This window comes from Balaenoptera physalus (genome assembly GCF_965194825.1).
Source record: "Balaenoptera physalus genome assembly, chromosome: 8".
Classification (NCBI taxonomy): domain Eukaryota; kingdom Metazoa; phylum Chordata; class Mammalia; order Artiodactyla; family Balaenopteridae; genus Balaenoptera; species Balaenoptera physalus.
The window spans coordinates 113,765,048-113,787,359 of NC_138887.1; the positions used below are offsets into that span (position 1 = coordinate 113,765,048).

The following is a 22,312-nucleotide window of genomic DNA, read 5'->3' on the forward strand; positions in this document are numbered from 1 at the left end:
ACAATTGAGCATAATTTCCTGCATCACACAGCAATAGATTAACAAAGCCGGCAAGAGTGGAGAGAAATGTATATGATCTCACATTGTTGATAAAAGCACAGATAAGCACAAATATTCTGGAAAGCAAACTATCAACTTGAATTTAAATTTTTTAATTCATAAGTTTTGACCTCATATCTAAATTCCCAGGAACCTATTTTAAGAGCCAGGAACTTGTACAAAGTTTTACTTACAAAACTTATCTAAGTTTTACTCATCAGAGTTATAAAAAATTATGAACAATATACATTCCTGATATATGGAGAATGGTTGATAAATAAGAACATAACAAAATTTATATTTAATGATATAATGTATTCACAATACAATGTTGATAAAACAGGTATGATATAAAATAATATATGCCTAAAAATTCCTATTTTATTACATATGCACACATATATACACTCAGCAAGAGAAACAAGCTTAGAAAAATATGAAATTGAAAAAAGTGTGTAAAAATATAAACAGTAAGAATCTAGGTGATTTCAGGTAATTTTTATTTTTCACTTTGTATCGTCCTGTATTCTCCAAGTTCACTGTAATGAACTTGAATTACTTCTGTAAGTGGGAGGGTGGGTTGGGGTAGGGGAGAATGTGCCTTTAAAAAAAAAAAGGAATATATAAAGGTAAAAACAAAAAACCAAAGGCAAATACTAAATTCAGATTTGATTCACTTTAACTTATTTTTGTATTGCTATCATTTGTAATTATGATTACTTTAAAAAGCACTTGAATACAGTTTTGTTTAAAATTGAACAACTAAGGACAGTTTGGTTCAGACTTCTGCTGTATGACTTGGCTAAAATCTCTGGTTTTGGTAACTTCTGCCACCTGTATCCTAACATGATTCCATCCTACTAAAAGCATGAGAATGCATCAGTGCAGTACAAGACCATCACTGCTTCCTCCCAGTGTATCACAAGTATACTTCAGAGAACAACTGCCACACAGAGGAAAGTCACTATAAGCACCCTATTACTGGTAATAGGGCTCATAAGGCTACACCGTTATGCAAAAATGTCCTTTCCACTGACTGATGTAATGCTAAGATGACAGAAACTATAGTTGTTTTTCTTGTTCCTAACACATGGTACTGCTCTCCAGTTACTAATAACCTACTAATTTACAGCCTAGCAGGAAAAAAAATAAATACACACTAGAGGCCGCTAGTGATAAATAAATAAGTGAATTTTGCATGAAGGAAAAAACATGATGATAGTTGTACAAAGAAGACTGCATTCTAAGCTTCTCGGTCGGCTTCAGCTGCCTTTTTAAATACTATGATTTAAGTCAGAAAACATTTTTTTCCTGTATATAAATTTGTCAATATTTTTTAATAAAGGAACACATCTGAAAAAATGTCATCTAAAAAAGACAAACCAAGGAAATATTGTAAAAAAAAAAAAAAAACTATATTATTGTGTTTTCAAAGCATAACTGTGCTCTCAAATAATGAAACCTTTTTACATATTACAAATCAAAAAAAAATTGTATTCTCTTAAACTCAGTTGTCACAAAGATCCAGATCAGGTAAAGAAACACCTATGCTGTGCAATGTAGTTTGTCTTAGTAATATTTCATTAAGAGAAACTTGTTTTTAAACGTAAAACGTATCTTTAAAAAATTACCCCCCCCAGAAAAATCATTAATCCTAAGAGTGGGGTTTAAACGAGTTTACTCAGAAAAAAATATATGATAACATGAAGTCAGGGAAAATACACAGAATCCTCTGATTAACAAGTTTTTATAAAACTAAGGAGGTGTACATGGTACACTTTTTTTAAAACTTGGGAGGAACATTATTAATAAATTTCTCTGAATGCATGAAAGGTATTTCCATATGCATGACAGGTAACCATTTAATTCACTGTCATTAAGACCAGGAAGAATAAAAAAAAAAAATCTCATAACTAGGGGTATTTTACATGACACTAAATATTAAGGTTGGGAGGTGCACTGGAATGAAAAGTATGAAGGAGACTGATAAAGACCACTAGACTGTCCTAGGGCACGATGGCAGCCAAAGAAAGATGTTGTGGATGGGTACCCGTAGGAAACGTTTGGTTTTGTTTATCTGTATTTGCATTTGGCTCTTCCTACCCCTGTTTACAGAAACTGACAAGTTGTGAGTCTTGATGCCAGGCACAGCCCACTCCAGAAACAGACAGGACTCCCACCACCTTGAGAAACAAGGGCGTGGGCAGATATTCCCTTAACCACGTCCACTTGGTCAGTCAATCATGTGCTCTTACGCAAGGAACGAGAGACGGTTGAGAATTCATCTGCAGCACCCAGTGCCGGGCTCACAGAGGTTGACTGCAAGCCTCTTCTTGTTCTTAGAACACAAACATAGCTGTAGATCTGGTTTCCAGCTTCCTGCCTACTTCCCAAGCCCAACCCCCTTAGGCTTCTCACTTATTCTGTCAATTATAACATGTTTGCAGAGTTTTTTTGTTGTTGTGTAAATTGGTCAGAGTTTTTTTCTGTTCTTTACAACCAAGAACCCAGGGACACAAAAAATTTAAATAAAAAGAAACGAAATTGAGTTATTTGTGGTGAGGTGGATTGACCTAGAGTCTGTCATACAGAGTGAAGTAAGTCAGAAAGAGAAAAACAAATACCATATGCTAACACATATATATGGAATCTAAAAAAAAAAAAAAAAGTCATGAAGAACCTAGGGGCAAGACGGGAATAAAGATGCAGACCTACTAGAGAAAGGACTTGAGGACACGGGGAGGGGGAAAGGTAAGCTGGGACAAACTGAGAGAGTGGTAGTGTATATATGGACATATATACACTACCAAACGTAAAATAGATAGCTAGTGGGAAGCAGTTGCATAGCACAGGAAGATCAGCTCGGCGCTTTGTGACCAGCTAGAAGGGTGGGATAGGGAGGGTGGGAGAGAGGGAGACGCAAGAGGGAAGAGATATGGGGATATATGTATATGAATAACTGATTCACTTTGTTATAAAGCAGAAACTAATGCACCATTGTAAAGCAATTATACTCCAATAAAAATGTTAAAAACAAAAACTCCTAACAATGTTAACAGAAGAGCTGTGTCGTTCTCTAATTCTCCTCTTGAAAAAAAAAATTTAAGAATGACTTTACTGGGTCAGAAATATGCTTTCATACTTAATCTATGATAGAAAAATACATCACATTTTTATTGAAGATCATGCCTAATCATGGGTTTTCTTTAATCTATGCCTTCCTTTTTTTTTTCTTTTCAATTTTATGTATGTATGTATTTATTTATTTAGGCTGCATTGGGTCTTCATTGCTGCACGCGGGTTTTCTCTAGTTGCAGTGAGCGGGACTACTCTTCGTTGCTGTGCACGGGTGTCTCATTGCGGTGGCTTCTCTTGTTGCAGAGCACAGGCTCTAGGCACGTGGGCTTCAGTAGTTGCGGTACGCAGGCTCAGTAGTTGTGGCTTGCAGGCTCTAGACTGCAGGCTCAGTAGTTGTGGCGCACGGGCTTAGTTGCTCCGTGGCATGTGGGATCTTCCCGGACCAGGGCTTGAACCTGTGTCCCCTTCATTGGCAGGTGGATTCTTGACCACTGTGCCACCAGGGAAGTCCCCTAATCATGCTTTAATAACTATTAAGCACAGAGTGAACTAGTTACTGGGGATGAGAAAGAGAAAAAGCCAGACAATAAGCCTTCACTGGGGTTAAAGGCTGGTGGGACACGCAAACAGGTGATTTCAGCGTGTTGTGATAAATGCTATGGTAAGTTAAAGGAAGCACTGGATAAAAGACCATCCAGGAAGGACGAACAGAGTAAAAGAGACTTGGAATAACTGAACCTAACCTGGTAAAGTAAGAAATCTAGTCAACAAATATCCTTAGTTCATTCAGGATTTATCATTTACTGACTTATCTGTAGTTAAAGTATTATTATTTTCAGAGAAAACCATCTAAAAGGAGCAATCCTGATCAATTAAAAATATTTATTTCTCATCTATTATTTGTCAAACCTCATCCTGGGTACTAGTGGTATTTCCAAAGATGAATAAAACGAGAACAAGGAATTCTGTGCAATGAAGTAGAAACACTCATAGAAAATTTCAACAAAATGCGGAGTGACAGTAAAGGGCTGCTTAGAGAATCTGTGCCTGACTTAGATATGGAAACTGCTAGTTACCAGGAAACAAGACATGAGCCAAGTTTTGAAAGATAAGGATTGTAACACTTAGAAGGAAGCAAAAGAAAGATATTTGTAAATGAATTTTTAAAAGAAGGGTTTTTTTTATAGTTTTCATAAATGAATCAGATATAGTGTTCTGTTAAAAAGTATCTTCATTTGATGTTAAAACTAATTCCTTGGGCTTCCCTGGTGACACAGTGGTTGAGAGTCCGCTTGCCAATGCAGGGGACACGGGTTCGTGCCCCGGTCCGGGAAGATTCCACGTGCCGCGGAGCAGCTGGGCCCGTGAGCCACAACTACTGAGCCTGCGCATCTGGAGCCTGTGCTCCACAACGGGAGAGGCCACGACAGTAAGAGGCCCGTGCACCGCGATGAAGAGTGGCCCCCACTCGCCGCAACTGGAGAAAGCCCTCGCACAGAAACGAAGACCCAACACAGCCAAAAACAAATAAATAAATAAATAAATTTATAAAAAACAAAAACAAAAAAACTAATTCCTTGACATTTAAAAAAATCCTTGTTGAATATAGTTGACTTACAATGTTATGTTAGTTTCAGGTACACAGCAAAGTGGTTCAGCTATGTATATATTTTTTAAAATTATTTTCCATTATAGGTTATCAAAACATATAGAGTATGGTTCCCTATGCTATACAGTAGGTCCTTGCTGGTTATCTATCTTATATATAGTAGTGTGTATATTTTAATCCCAAACTCCTAATTTATCCCTCCCCCTCTTTCCCCTGTGGTAACCATAAGTTTGTTTTCTATGTCTGAGTCTGTTTCTGTTTTGTAAATAAGTTCATTTGTATCATTTTTTAGATTCCACGTATAAGCAATATCATATGATATTTGTCTTTCTCTGACTTACTTCACTTAGTATGATGGTCTCTAGGTCCATCCATGTTGCTGCAAATGGCATTATTTCATTCTTTTTTATGGCCCTGTAATATTCCATTGTATATGCAGACCACATCTTCCTTTACCCATTCATCTGTCAATGGACACTTAAGTTGCTTCCATGTCTTAGGCTATTATAAATAGTGCTGCCATGAACACTGGGGTACATGTTGACATTTCAATGGGCATTCCAATGGTGTTTTAAACAATATGCTGAGTAGGAGACCAATATGGCACAAATATTTTAATTAATCACTGACAAAGAGTGCTAATGCTTAAACAACCTCCTCCTTCATGGCTCCTCTAGCCCTAAGTTGCACACCCCAGCTGTCAAGCACCCCTACAAGGTATTCAGCAGAAATGGATGAACCCTGATATCCAAGGTCAGAAATAAAGAGCTCACTGGTCTAAACCCCGTGGTGAGAGACAACACCTTCTTTCCCATAGTCCAAGCAGAAGCACTACTAATCTCACTTGACAAAAAGTAATAACTGCAATTTTAGATCACAGAGTTTAGAGAGTAAGTCAACGTTTTTAATAATCATGATTTTTCATTCTAGCTCCTTTCAGCCTGTGCATTTACAGATTAATGTCCTCTTGCTCATTATTTAAGTTCCCTTCCTTTCTCTAGGTCTCTTCTACTTCCTAAGGCAAATAATACCCAAGAGTTAAACAACTACGATATAATATGTATGTGTATGTGTGTGTGTATACATATATATATATATAAGTACACACACATACACACAGTGATTTTTTTCTCAAGGTGGTAAAATATTTTCTTGTTGTATTTTAGATGCCCTTTCTCAGATTCTTTAGCATATTCTTGAACCCTCTGGCTACAGAGACAAAACTGACGTTTTCAAGGAATACAATTCTCAGACCTAAAACATAGGTTTGCAAGTGACAGCTCAGTGCTCATCTTGGTGTAACTGCCATTTGGATATTTTCCCACAAAGTTCATTGACTAGCCCTTGCTAGTTGAACTCCAGCTGTCACTTCTCTGTCCCCTAACAACAGGAAGGCCACAGCTGGCTTAGGTACAATCTCATCATCAACTCAAATTTCATGTCCTACAATGATGTGTCAACAAATCATATATGCCATCTAGTTGTTGAAGTTACTCTGCTTACCCTTGGTCCAATCACACAAAACCAAAATTTTAATAATGAAAAATGATGCAGGAAGTATCTAGGTGTGCTAGGTGTGTGTGTGTAAGCATGCATGTATGTAAATGCATATGAAAAATCAGACAGGGACCATTCCATAATTTTTCTTAAAAATTACATACATATATGCACATGTAATTATATATATGTGATATCATGTGATTATATATTTTATATATACAATATGTAGTATATAGTACATACATGAGGTATATATGTGATTATATATTAGAAATATACAACATATATGTGATATTATATGATTACTCTCATTTATTATTTAACTCAGCAATCTAATAATATATTGAAAATAAGCAAAAAAAATGTGATGAAGAGAAATGAGAACATATTGTATATGTATAACTGATTCACTATGTTATAAAGCAGAAGTTAACACACCATTGTAAGGCAATTATACTTCAATAAAGATGTTAAAAAAAAAAAAATGTGATGAAATACATGAGCTCTTCAATGGTATTAACAAGTGCTAAAAAAATTCAGTTTTTTTTTTTAATAAAATTAATAGAGCCATGTGTTACTCAAAACTTTTGACAGATGATCAAGGTTTCTCTGAAAAATCATCTGAAAGTAATTTATTTCTGAAGACTCACCCCCAGTGCAAGAAAGGAAAAGCGATTTGTCAGGAACATACTTTATTAAATAGAAGAGTCATAAAGAACAATGCCCCTGATTAAATTTAGTTGAAAACTGACTTCCTGTAGCTGCTCAAAATGATCTCACTCTGAAAATTTATTTTGACTTCATGCATGATCTGACAAACATAGCATCTTTACATACATATTTTCCCCCTCTTCCAATACCCCGAAATGATTCAGGAGCCATGCATGGATAACTTCGGGATCTCTGATTTATAGCATTTGATAACCAACAGACTAAAATATATTACTAAACTAATCCAATCAATAATACAAGATAAATATGTCCTCACAGTTTGTTGTGTAGGGTTCTTTAATACCAAGACTCCTATTATAAATTTTCTTTTAAATGTGCTAATCATTTTTACCTTCCATCATTTTGATTCAAAGACTCAATAATGTTGACATGCTTACAGAGCTTAGTAATTTGACTTCATAAATACTTTTTAATAAAAATTTGCCAAAGCAAATGATTAAATATTGCTTACAGCTAGGCTTATAAGAATCAAGCAAAACCAAAGATCTTTGGTTTTTCTTAAGCAAAGTACGTTTCCTCTTTATGCACGTTAAAGCATACTGAAAGTGCATTTTCAACTATGTCATGAAATGACTGAAAATGAATCCCAATCACTGAGAAAACTATACTCACAGGTAGACTGAAATCAATTGTCACATATATTGGAGGTTGTTAAGATCACGATGTATGTTCAGACACTTGATACCAACTTACTCCACAACAGTTTTATATTTATATATGTTATTCCATAAAAGCCTATGAAACTGAGCAAGCTTTTGCAGAATTTTCACTATGACAGAGAAAATAGAGGCCTTATAGATGAGTGTCTACTACTACTTACATAACCTCTGGGGTTGAAGTGACAACTTTGTAATTTTTGTTTGGTTCTAGCTAAAAGAACTAACATTCCTCCCAAAGAATGTGAAGAAATGATAACAAATTCCAACTAAAAAGGTAATTCTTAAGAATCAACTCCATCAACTGCATTGTATGAATACACAAAATCGTGGTATACCCGTATAATGGAACCCTACTAACCAGTGAAAAGGTACACAACAACATGATCCATCTCAAAAGCATTGGGATAGGTTAAAAAGTCAGACAAAAGAAAACAAACCCTGTAATTCCATTTATCTGATATTCTAGAAGGCTGCAGGAGCCAGAGTATAAGGGATCAACTGCCAAGAAACAGGAAGGAAATTTGGGGGATGATGGACAAGTTTTCATCTTCCTGCGGTGGTGAATACAACTGTTAACCACTTCAAAACTAATTCAACTCTCTGTTTAAAATGAATTTTATTGTGTGAAATTATTCCTGAACAAAGCTGATTAAAAACAGAAAAGAATCAGAGAAGACAGACACTACATTCCATGATGCCAAACACAATATAAGCTCTTACAAGCTTTCTAACTAGTTATACAATTACTGCACACAGAATATTAATGATGAAAGAATTTATAGCTATTGCTTAAAACTACCTCATACGCTTCTGCAACTGCTCTATAATTCATCACACACTGTAGCTTTGAAGGGCCACCCTCCATTCTCTTGGCTTATCCAAGTCTAGAATGAACCACCCCAAAAAGTGATAACATTTCATCATCAAGAGTTCTCTGAATAGAGGGCAGACAGCAGAAGCAAGAAGAATTACAATCCTGCAGCCTGTGGAACAAAAAACCACATTCACAGAAAGATAGACAAGATGAAAAGGCAGAGGGCTATGTACCAGACGAAAAAACAAAATAAAACCTCACAAAAACAACTAAATGAAGTGGACATAGGCAACCTTCCAGAAAAAGAATTCAGAATAATGATAGTGAAGATGATCCTGGACCTCGGAAAAACGATGGAGGCAAAGATCGAGAAGATGCAAGAAATGTTTAACAAAGACCTAGAAGAATTAAAAAACAAACAAACAGAGATGAACAATACAATAACTGAAATGAAAACTACACTAGAAGGAATCAATAGCAGAATAACTGAGGCAGAAGAACGGATAAGTGACCTGGAAGACAGAATGGTGGAATTCACTGCTGCAGAACAGAATAAAGAAACAAGAATGAAAAGAAATGAAGACAGCCTAAGAGACCTCTGGGACAACATTAAACGCAACAACATTCGCATTATAGGGGTCCCAGAAGGAGAAGAGAGAGAGAAAGGACCAGAGAAAATATTTGGAGATTATAGTCGAAAACTTCCCTAACATGGGAAAGGAAATAGCCACCCAAGTCCAGGAAGCACAGCGAGTCCCATACAGGATAAACCCAAGGAGAAACATGCCAAGACACATAGTAATCAAATTGGCCAAAATTAAAGACAAAGAAAAATTATTGAAAGCAGCAAGGGAAAAATGACAAATAACATACAAGGGAACTCCCATAAGGTTAACAGCTGATTTCTCAGCAGAAACTCTACAAGCCAGAAGGGAGTGACATGATATACCTAAAGTGATGAAAGGGAAGAATCTACAACCAAGATTACTCTACCCGGCAAGGATCTCAATCAGATTCGATGGAGAAATCAAAAGCTTTACAGACAAGCAAAAGCTAAGAGAATTCAGCACCACCAAACCAGCTCTACAACAAATACTAAAGGAACTTCTCTAAGTGGGAAACACAATAGAAGAAAAGGACCTACAAAAACAAACCCATAGGGCTTCCCTGGTGGCACAGTGGTTGAGAATCTGCCTGCCAATGCAGGGGACACGGGTTCGAGCCCTGGTCTGGGAAGATCCCACATGCTGTGGAGCAACTAGGCCCGTGAGCCACAATTGCTGAGCCTGCGCGTCTGGAGCCTGTGCTCCGCAACAAGAGAGGCCGTGATAGTGAGAGGCCCGCGCACCGCGATGAAGAGTGGCCCCACTTGCCGCAACTAGAGAAAGCCCTCGCACAGAAACGAAGACCCGACACAGCCATAAATAAATAAAAATAAATAAATAAAAATTAAAAAAAAAAAAACCCATAACAATTAAGAAAATGGTCATAGGAACATACATGTCAGTAATTACCTTAAACGTGAATGGATTAAATGCTCCAACCAAAAGACACAGGCTTGCCGAATGGATACAAAAACAAGACCCATATATATGCTGTCTACAAGAGACCCACTTCAGACCTATGGACACATACAGACTGAAAGTGAGGGGAGGGAAAAAGAGATTCCATGCAAATGGAAATCAAAAGAAAGCTGGAGTAGCAATACTCATATCAGGTAAAATAGACTTTAAAATAAAGAATGTTACAAGAGACAAGGAAGGACACTACATAATGATCAAGGGATCAATCCAAGAAGAAGATATAACAATTATAAATATATATGCACCCAACATAGGAGCACCTCAATACATAACACAACTGCTAACAGCTATAAAAGAGGAAATCAACAGTAACACAATAATAGTGGGGGACTTTAACACCTCACTTACACCAATGGACAGATCATCCAAAATGAAAATATAATAAGGAAACAGAAGCTTTAAATGACACGACAGACCAGATAGATTTAATTGATATTTATAGGACATTCCATCCAAAAACAGCAGATTACACTTTCTTCTCAAGTGCGCACAAAACATTCTCCAGGATAGATCACATCTTGGGTCACAAATCAAGCCTCAGTAAATTTAAAAAAACTAAATCATATCAAGCATCTTTTCTGACCACAACGCTATGAGATTAGAAATGAATAACAGGGAAAAAAATGTAAAAAACACAAACACATGGAGGCTAAACAATATGTTACTAAATAACCAAGAGATCAGTGAAGAAATCAAAGAGGAAATCAAAAAATACCTAGAGACAAATGACAATGAAAACACGACAATCCAACACCTATGGAATGCAGCAAAAGCAGTTCTAAGAGGGAAGTTTATAGCTATACAAACCTACCTCATGAAACAAGAAAAATCTCAAATAAACAATCTAACCTTACACCTAAAGGAACTAGAGAAAGAAGAACAAACAAAACCCAAAGTTAGCAGAAGCAAAGAAATCATAAAGATCAGAGCAGAAATAAATGAAATAGAAACAATAGCAAAGATCAATAAAACTAAAAGCTGGTTCTTTGAGAAGATAAACAAACTTGATAAACCACTAGCCAGACTCATCAAGAGAAAGAGGGAGAGGACTCAAATCAATAAAATCAGAAATGAAAAAGGAGAAGTTACAACAGACACCGCAGAAATACAAAGCATCCTAAGAGACTACTATAAGCAACTCTATGCCGATAAAATGGACAACCTGGAAGAAATGGACACATTCTTAGAAAGGTATAACTTTCCAAGACTGAACCAGGAAGAAACAGAAACTATGAACAGACCAATCACAAGTAATGAAATTGAAACTGTGATTAAATATCTTCCAACAAACAAAAGTCCAGGACCAGATGGCTTCACAGGTGAATTCTATCAAACATTTAGAGAAGAGCTAACACCCATCCTTCTCAAACTCTTCCAAAAACTTGCAGAGGAAGAAACACTTCCAAACTCATTCTATGAGGACACCATCACCCTGATACCAAAACCAGACAAAGATACTACAAAAAAAGAAAATTACAGACCAATATCACTGATGAATAGAGATGCAAAAATCCTCAACCAAATACTAGCAAACAGAATCCAACAACACATTAAAAGGATCATACACCATAATCAAGTGGGATTTATCCCAGGGGTGCAAGGATTCTTCAATATACAGAAATCAATCAGTGTTATACACCATATTAACAAACTGAAGAATAAAAACCATATGATCATCTCAATAGATGCAGAGAAAGCTTTCAACAAAATTCAACACCCATTTATGATAAAAACTCTCCAGAAAGTGGGCATAGAGGGAACCTACCTCAACATAATAAAGGGCATATATGACAAACCCACAGCAAACATCATTCTCAATGGTGATAATCTGAAAGTATTTCCTCTCAGATCAGGAACAAGACAAGGATGTCCACTCTCGCTACTATTATTCAACATAGTTTTTGAAGTCCTAGCCACGGCAATCAGAGAAGAAAAAGAAATAAAAGGAATACAAATTGGAAAAGAAGAAGTAAAACTGTCACTGTTTGCAGATGACATGATACTATACTTAGAGAATCCTATAAATGCCACCAGAAAACTACTAGAGCTAAGCAATGAATTTGGTAAAGTTGCAGGATACAAAATTAATGCACAGAAATCTCTTGCATTCCTATACACTAATGATGAAAAATTTGAAAGAGAAATTAAGGAAACACTCCCATTTACCACTGCAACAAAAAGAATAAAATGCCTAGGAATAAAGCTACCTAGGGAGACAAAAGACCTGTATGCAGCAAACTATAAGACACTAATGAAAGAAATTAAAGATGATACCAAAAGATGGGAGATACATACCATGTTCTTGGATTGGAAGAATCAATATTGTGAAAATGACTATACTACCCAAAGCAATCTACAGATTCAATGCAATCCCTATCAAGTTACCAATGGCATTTTTTACAGAACTAGAACAAAAAATCTTAAAATTTGTATGGAGACACAAAAGACCCCGAATAGCCAAAGCAGTCTTGAGGGAAAAAAACAGAGCTGGAGGAATCAGACTCCCTGACTTCAGACTATACTACAAAGCTACGGTAATCAAGACAATATGGTACTGGCACAAACACAGAAACATAGATCAATGGAACAAGATAGAAAGCCCAGAGATAAACCCACGCACCTATGGTCAACTAAGCTATGACAAAGGAGGCAAAGATATACAATGGAGAAAAGACAGTCTCTTCAATAAGTGGTGCTGGGAAAAATGGACAGATACATGTAAAAGAATGAAATTAGAACACTCCCTAACACCATACACAGGAATAAACTCAAAATGGATTAGAGACCTAACTATAAGACCAGACACTATAAAACTCTTAGCAGAAAACATAGGAAGAACACACTTTGACACAAATCACAGCAAGATCTTTTTTGATCCATCTCCTAGAGAAATGGAAATAAAAACAAAAATAAACAAATGGGACATAATGAAACTTAAAAGCTTTTGCACAGCAAAGGAAACCATAAACAAGACGAAAAGACAACCCTCAGAATGGGAGAAAATATTTGCAAACGAATCAACGGACAAAGGATTAATCTCCAAAATATAAAAACAGCTCATGCAGCTCAATATTAAAGAAACAAACAACCCAATCCAAAAATGGGTAGAAGACCTAAATAGCCATTTCTCCAAAGAAGACATACAGATGGCCAAGAAGCACGTGAAAAGCTGCTCAACATCACTAATTATTAGAGAAATGCAAATCAAAACTACAATGAGGTATCACCTCACACCAGGTAGAATGGGCATCATCAGAAAATCTACAAACAACAAATGCTGGAGAGGGTGTGGAGAAAAGGGAACTCTCTTGCACTGTTGGTGGGAATGTAAATTGATACAGCCACTATGGAGAACAGTATGGAGGTTCCTTAAAGAACTAAAAATAGAATTACCATATGATCCAGTAATTCCACTACTGGGCATATACCCAGAGAAAACCATAATTCAAAAATACACATGCACCCCAATGTTCACTGCAGCACTATTTACAATAGCCGGGTCATGGAAGCAAACTAAATGCCCATCGACAGATGAATGGATAAAGAAGTTGTGGTACATGTATACAATGGAATATTAGCCATAAAACGGAACGAAACTGGGTCATTTGTTGAGACGTGGATGGATCTAGAGACTGTCGTACAGGGTGAAGTAAGTCAGAAAGAGAAAAACAAATATCGTATATTAACGCATGTATGTGGAACCTAGAAAAATGGTACAGATGAACTGGTTTGCAGGGCAGAAGTTGAGCCACAGATGTAGAGAACAAACGTACAGACACCAAGGGGGGAAAGCCACGGGGGGGTGGGGATGGTGGTGTGGTGAATTGGGCGATTGGGATTGACATGTATACACTGATGTGTATAAAATTGATGACTAATAAGAACCTGCTGTATAAAAAAATAAAATTTAATTTAAAAATTTTATTTAGAAAAAGAATTCTCTGAATAATCCAGAAGATAGATCTCTCCCTCAAATGTCACTTTTCAAGAAACTACAGCCCAAGGAGGTGAAATTACTTGCAAAACATCTCACAGTAATGAAGTCACAGAATTGGATTCTGAATGCTGACCTAACAAATAAGTCCATGCACACTCTCAATACACAATTCCCATTCTAGACGCCATGGCTACCTGCCTGCAAAGAAAGGGACTGAGAGCGCAAATTGTTAAAGTTACTCATATGAAGACAGACAAGTCATTGATTCCTTCATGGGTGTATCAGATAACTTGCTTCCAGATGCCTGGTTTAATTATATTGATAAAGACTTTAGAAGCTAATTTGTAAGAAGAGCTAGTCTCCCACTTGATTCAGTTGTTTAAATTATACTTTGAAAGTGGTTTAGCTGGGGCACAGTTAGCTTTAGAAAGAGAGTTACAACAGTCATCCTTTATTCCCACTCGGTTACTCTGAAAAGTGGTACTAAAACCGAGTCCCCCTAAAACCCAGTTTCTCTGCTCAGTTTATGATTAACCTCTCTATCCAAAACCTGATTCCTTTTCTTGTCCCACCCCGGTTCCCCTCAGGATTGATGAGTATTCAAAGAAAAGTGGGGACTGAAACTGAGCAAGGACGCTGCAGGGCTCTCCCAGGTACAAAAGCCCCTCTGTGTCCCCCATTTCTTGTTTGTAGAAAAGGGCTGTAGTCTCCGAGGCCTTCCCTGAGTTACAAAGTGGTAACTAATTAGCGAAGTGAGGGAATGCAGAAACAAAGGAAAAGCAGTCAAGAAACAATAGTGTAGGCATAACACAGAGTCCTAGTTCCTCCTCAAGGGATATCCATAACAACCTGATGCAAATCTTTGCGTTGGTCTACAGGAAATAAGACTTCTGCCAACCCAGGTGGAGGATGGTGATTACCTGCTGACCACAAGCACTGGACCCCAGGTTGGTTGGAACCAGAAGGTTGATGATTAAGATTCCTGAAACATCATCCTATTACCTCACCACCAACCAATCAGAAGAAAGACATGCCTGTGTAGCCCTCACCCCAAGGGTCGACTTTAAAAACCCTTCCCTGAAAGCCATCGGGGAGTTCAAGTCTTTTTAGCACGAGCTATCTATTCTCCTTGCTTGGCACCCTGAATAAACGCTGTACTTTCATTCACCACAACCCTGTGTCAGCGGTTTGGCTTTGCTGTGTGGCGGGCAAGTGGACCCAAGTTTGGTTTGGTAACAGTACTAATCTGTGATGAGAAAGTTGCAAGAATATATAAAGCTAGAAAGTCTGAAATCTTAACTGTGAGAAAATTAATGGAGAGGCATAAGAAATCAAGAATGAATCTTGCTTTTCTATTTAAGCACCCAGGTCATCCTCATCCTACCCCTTATTAATCCATGTTTCATTGATTGGTCATTTATATGAATTCAGGGAATTTTTGTTGGGTGCTAATCTTTTAAATGAAAGAGAAGACCAACTCCTAACCAACTAAGCTCAAATAGAACATTGTTTATATAAAAATAATCTTCTTTAGGACTTCCCAGTCAGGATGCTATATTCATCAGTTACTGTGAGAAAACTAATCTAAAAACAACACTCCCTCCATTTCAAATTCCTACACACTAATGACACCAAAATTCATATCCATTTCTCAGACTATTATGCTGTGAGTTTCAGATTCTCAAAGTCCCACAGAATCACAATTTAAAAAGAAAACCTCTCACATTTAGCATCAAAATGCCAATAAATTCAAAGGCAAGGACCTTAGTTTCATGATAAAAGAGTCATTTAAGTAGGAATTAGAATACAATGTACAAATGTAAAATAGATAGCTAGTGGGAAGCAGCCGCATAGCACAGGGAGATCAGCTCGGTGCTTTGTGACCACCTGGAGGGGTGGGATAGGGAGGGTGGGAGGGAGACACAAAAGGGAAGGCATATGGGGATATATGTACACATAGAGCTGATTCACTTTGTTATACAGCAGAAACTAACACAACAATGTAAAGCAATTATACTTCAATAAAGATGTTAAAATAATTTAAAAAAATAAAATGTTACATAAAAAAAGAATACAGTGTAATATAAGACATTCTGGAAATAAGTGGGATGTATTACTATTCATGATTTCAGACAAAAAATGGATAATCTTTTTAGATACAAGACATTTATGGCTTATACATGCTAATAATATTAAAATATATATTTATATTTATATATATCCCTGAAGTTTCTTCTCTAGTATCAAGATACTTCTAGTACCTGATACTGTATCTTAGAAACCCTGGCTGTAAAAAAGAAAAGCTTCATCTTTGTGACATTTCTGCCAAGATATCAAAGAAAAATCATTAATTCAATAAATTCTTGGATGCTCATTAGTGTACTGGATATTATAAGGCACATAAAGAAGATTAATTATGATCACTGCCTTCTTGGAGTTCACCACCTAATGAGGGAGATAAGATACATCTACACATAGCTAAATCACAAGATAAAATGAGAAGGTAAATAATTACAAAGTATTATGCAAAGTTAAAGGACAATAGATCACTAGAAATTTACAACCTAGTAAAAGATATGTCTTTACAGCTCTAAATCAAGGTAAAATGTGAATATAACATTGTAAATTTAAAAGTATTACAAGATGGGGGCTTCCCTGGTGGCGCAGTGGTTGAGAATCTGCCTGCTAATGCAGGGGACACGGGTTCGAGCCCTGGTCTGGGAGGATCCCACATGCCACGGAGCAACTAGGCCCGTGAGCCACAACTACTGAGCCTGCGCGTCTGGAGCCTGTGCTCCGCAACAAGAGAGGCCGCGATAGTGAGAGGCCCGCGCACCGCAATGAAGAGTGGCCCCCGCTTGGGAGGCCCGCGCACCGCAATGAAGAGTGGCCCCCGCTTGCCTCAACTAGAGAAAGCCCTCGCACAGAAACGAAGACCCAACACAGCCAAAAATAAATAAAATTAATTAAAAAAAAAAAAAAAGAATGTTTATCATAATAAACATTTAAAAAAAAAAAAAAGTATTACAAGATGTAAGAGACGTCCAAGTCCCATCGGGCTGGAAGGAGAGGGAGCCCTCATGGGGCAGACAGCATTTCATTGAGCACAGCTGCATGGATAGTTTTACTACAAAAAACAAAACAAAACAAAAAAACACTAGCATATGCTACTAAAACCATCTGAACATCAGTACAGCAAAGGATCTATAAGCTCTGACAAATCAGAATGGACTGCCAGACAATCAGAATGGATTATGGGTGGTACCAATGTCAACAAGCTGAAGATCAGCCTGAGAAAGGGCCCTGGGCACAGGCAGTGAAGAGAAAGGACTTGGGAGAAGACAAGTCACGGCTGACAACATCAGCAAAAGCCACACCCTGATTCTCACGGAAATGAGTTTAGATTTTATCCAGAAGACAAAGGAGAAACGCTCCACCTCTCCCCAGTAACCTCTCTCACACACACACACACACAAACACACAAACACACACCACACTCTGGGGCCCTAACTAACCTTTTACACTCCATTAGGATCCTCAGAATATTTTCTAACACCCCCATTCTAGTTTAATGGTCCACACCCATGCTTTCCTTTGTCATAGAACCCATCACACAGAACTAGAGCTTTTTGCATTATGTGCTTTATTTATTTTTTCTTTTTCAGTTTTTACATATATTTAATACATATATGTATCATACATTATTTATATATTATATGTACTATGCATATGTAATATATCTGTATTTATATATAATTACAAAATTTAGCCCATACCTTTTTTTTTTTTTCCACACACACACACTGTATTTTATTTTTACAAGAGATAAATAGACTGACACCAAGCATTGTACATGGATGACCACAACAAAAGCAACAATGATTGCAATTACCAAACATGAAACACACTCATACTATGTCACATTATGTGCTTTATAATCTACCACACTGAATGCTAATTTCCTCTTTATTTCTACTATACTGTAAGTTTCTTGGGGGCAGGAACTATATTTTATTTATTTATATATTCACAGTAACCATCAAAATATTTAACTGCAAAAGGAATTCAATGAATGCTTGAATGAATGAATGAATGAACGAATCACAAGTTAAATGCTACATTCTTATTTCTGCCATTGGGTTATTCTAGAGAGATTGTATCTCATTCCAAAGCTTTCTCTTTTTTTTTAGTCAGTTTACCTTAACTAGATTCTAATAGAACAGGGTTTAAAAATGCTTACCTACCTTTAAAGGCATTATTTTTTTAAATGATCAATATAAATGATTTCTCCCATATTGTCAGACTACTTATGTTGTATCATCGATTTTGTGACTGTTTCTGTACAATTCTTATTCTCTTGTACTTGACTCCATTACTGCCTTCATCTCTTACCATAATCAGTGTGACTATAATTCTCCCGTGAGAACCTCCAGCAACGTTTCTTCATCTTTTTTTCAGATTCAGAGAGCTATGGAGTCTTTATCCCAAAAAATGTCCATCCACTCAAAAGTCAATATATTATGATTCTATTTTATAAAGCCCCAAAGTAACATTAATTAGGTCAGACAGCAGTTTCCTCTGCGGGGAGCGGGTGATGGCAGGGAGCAGGACGGAGGCTTCGGCAATGCCGGGATAATACTCTACTTACTGATCTCAGTACTGTTTACACTGCTGTGCTCCCCTACGTGAAAATTCATTGAGCTGTATCATTATAACTTGTGCACTTCTCTGTCTGTTTTTTAATATTCATTATGGTGGAAAACATTGGTAATTACTGTCATAGTTGACAACTTTCCGGACCCTGGTTAAAAACTGACTAGAGCAACAACTGTTCTTCTCTTACAGTATCTGTTAAAGATGCAGAAAAAGAACTAACTTGGGGCGATGGAGGAGAGCAATGGTGGTTGGGGGCAGGGCAGGGAGTGCATAACCCTCCCATCATCACTTTTATTTACCTAGTACACGCAAATAACAATCGTGCAATATTCTTTGCTGTGGACAGTTCACACTTTTCTAATCTAATACAGTGTCAATAAAATCATTGCTAGAAAAACAAAACAAACCTCCAACGCCTATCAGTGATGAGCAAGAAAAAAATCTGCTCCATAAAATCTTCCTAGCAAATCTTACCCTGCTTCTCTTCTATTTTTTCACCCTCATCTCTGTATCCTGTGATTATTCTGATCATGGGGCCAGGCTTCTCCATCCTGGTTCTGACCAACGGGTTTTACCTACTTGGGAGAAGACAGGAGGCAGATGTTGTGAGCCCACCAATGGACTTTTTCATCACAGACCACTACCAGAATATAAACATGAGACTTGAGTCAGTATCAGCCGGAGCTGTAGAATTGGGGGTATTAGTCCACACATCTGATACCCAAACTTACTACCCCACATTTCCAAAAACAGACATCTGGGGTTAGGAAGACAGTCAGTTAAGAGTACAGGAGTACAGAACAAAGACTGAGTCTTCATAAAATGTCTTCCTCTTTAATCTCAAGTCCACAACCACAGCTAGGATCCAAATATCATTGGCGGCACCCATTCTATGTCTCCTTGACTGGGTCTTCACCCTGCCTCAGTTTGATGTACAGACTGAACACACACCCGAATCAGAACCTATCAGCTCTCAGAGCAGAGGTAAGCTAGTTATTGAAAATACACAGGTCATCAATCAAAGTCACTCAAAACCTTACGGTGAGAGAGAACAGAGTAACTGTAATCAAATACTTATTAACAAATATTTTTTGAGTATCTAATATTCTCAGGCAATTTTCTAGGCACAAGGGACTTTATATTCATTGAGTTTACATTCACTTGAGCAAGAAAAATTAGTCATATTTTCTGAACTCCAAATGGCAGAACTCAATGCAACTCTTTGCTACTTAGGAAAAAATAACATAATTTTCTTTTTTTTTTTTTTTTGGCTGCACTGGGTCTTTGTTGCTACACACAGGCTTTCTCTAGTTGCAGCAAGCAGGGGCTATTCTTCATTTCAGTACGCGGGCTTCTCATTGAGGTGGCTTCTCTTGTTGCAGAGCATGGGCCCTAGGGTGCTTGGGCTTCAGGAGTTGCAGCACGGAACCTCAGTAGTTGTGGCTCACGGGCTCTAGAGCACAGGCTCAGTAGTTGTGGCGCACGGGTTTAGCTGCTCCACAGCATGTGGGATCTTCCTGGACTAGGGATCAAACCCGTGTCCCCTACATTGGCAGGCGGATTCTTAACCACTGCACCACCAAAGAAGTCCCAATAACAGATAATTTTTATTTTTTTCTTTTTGTTTCTCCCAGCTCACTAGCATATACTCAAATCATCATAAATTGTTTTCACAATAAACAAAAACATTAAGGGCTTCTTTATTTAAAAAAAAAAAAACACCTGGTAAATGGAGAGAGGTGACCTTCAAAGTAGAAACAAAGACAAACATTTGTGAAAGATGTAGAAGACTGAATGCATTTGGTACAGGATCAGATGTAAGGTCACCACTGAGTTTTGCTTCAGCGTTATCCCTCGGCAAACCCTGCTCCTCTGTTACTGCCTACGTCAGCCTTCCTTCTTTCCGTTCCTAATGTGTGAAGATCTCACTTTCTCTTCAACTGGAGATGGTTCTCTACATATTCGTGTTTTATTGCATAATTATAAGGTATAACATTGTAGATTAGCACACTGAATAAATAAAATAATAAGAACAAGCGAAGCAGTGGTCCACAACCCTAACTTGGCTTTTCAAAACTCATGAATATTTTTTCCATCTCCATTGTAAAGCCTTTCTGTTAAAAATACAGTTAATAGGAACCATGTTTAGTCACCTATGTCCAATTAGTTTAACTGGGTAGGGTTTGGATTTAATGAGATTTATTCCAAGACTTTAATTCCCACATGAAGCAGTTAGCTTCACTCATCTCCCTATTAGGGACTCTGTCTTCACCCCAGCCAGCCACGTCCCTAAGCATCAGACTACGCATCACGGCAAACACGTTATTACAACTCGAAAATCAACAACAAATACATTTTCTTCTTAAACATCTTCATATATGGACAAACGGATGCTAGATAAATCATATAAATCTTCTTGGAAGATTTCCGTAAGATTACTTATAAATGTGTTAAGAAACATAAGAAATGATTATTTCGAAATGTGGGCAAAAATAATGGCACCCATTCCCAAATCTGGCGATGTACATTGCTTTCAAATGTGAGTAAACGTGTTGGATGTTATATTTCTTACTAGTGGCCAGCCCAATCCAATAAAATTAATCAGTACAGAAATCTATTTTTTCATAGGCATTCTAGATGGTTCTTATGATCAAGGAAGAGTTGGGAAGTACTGTGTTAATACCCTTTCGCAGCTCTGGTTCATTTAATTATGTTCATGAGCTACGCCCTCCACAAAGAGAAAAAGCACTCAGTACCAGGTTGCTGGCCAGTAAGCAGACTATAGGCATGAAACAAACAGCCCCCAATTCATATCTTGCCCACATGGCCATTATGCTCCTCTCTGAAGCAACTGGCCCAGACACTTCTATACACATACTTGAGTATTTTTTCACACACTGTCCATGTCCAGTCTTCGAGAATACAGTCAGAGGAATCCATAAAGTTTAAAAATAAAGACGCACAAAATGTTAAGAATTTAAATTGTCTTCCTAGCTGTCACTGTGGCTATATTCTTTGATAATGCATCCAGACATGCCCAATCTCATGCCTTCCTCCTATGGGCAACCAGCTGCTTTCAAAAAAACTGCTCCAATATGAAAAATGTGAAGTAAAAATTTTGATGCCATAAAGATGTATTTTACATCATTTCAAAATACATGTATTTAATTCACACCTACAGTATGCTGCATCAAATATTTTTATTTTTTGCAGCAAGGAGGTGATTTCTCAAACTATAAATATTTCAGTACATTTAATAACACATATGGTAGAAGTAGAAGTAAATTTCATAGCTAGTCTACTTATATCTAGACTATAAATTCTTGTGTTTGCCAAGAGGATGAACTATACACATGCTGGCAATGAGCTAGATTTAAACCGTGCTTTCATCAAACGTATTCTCACATCTAAAAATAGCTCACCATGCAAAGATCAGGAAAACCAGAGAGCACAGATAACAAATCATTAAGAAATAAATTATTTATCTCTTAAAAATATGTGTGTGCATAACTCAGAAGTAAGTTAAATTATACTGAGTTTTACTCAATGTTAATATAAAAATCTTGAACCTTCTACAGCAGTATATATCTTTTATATGAGATCAGTTTGTATTCCTTTAAACTGTTTGAATAAAAACTCAAATTACCATTATTTTAGTCAATGTTCAAAGTCCTCACAAATATCGATATTTGATAATGCTACTTA

The 22,312-nt window shown here is 37.1% G+C and overlaps 1 protein-coding gene across 5 annotated transcripts in view; it reads right to left on the reverse strand.

Annotated features, from left to right (window-relative positions):
• TPK1 (thiamin pyrophosphokinase 1) overlaps nucleotides 1-22,312 on the reverse strand; it is a 354,991-nt gene that overhangs the window by 202,189 nt on the left and 130,490 nt on the right. The window lies entirely within an intron of this gene.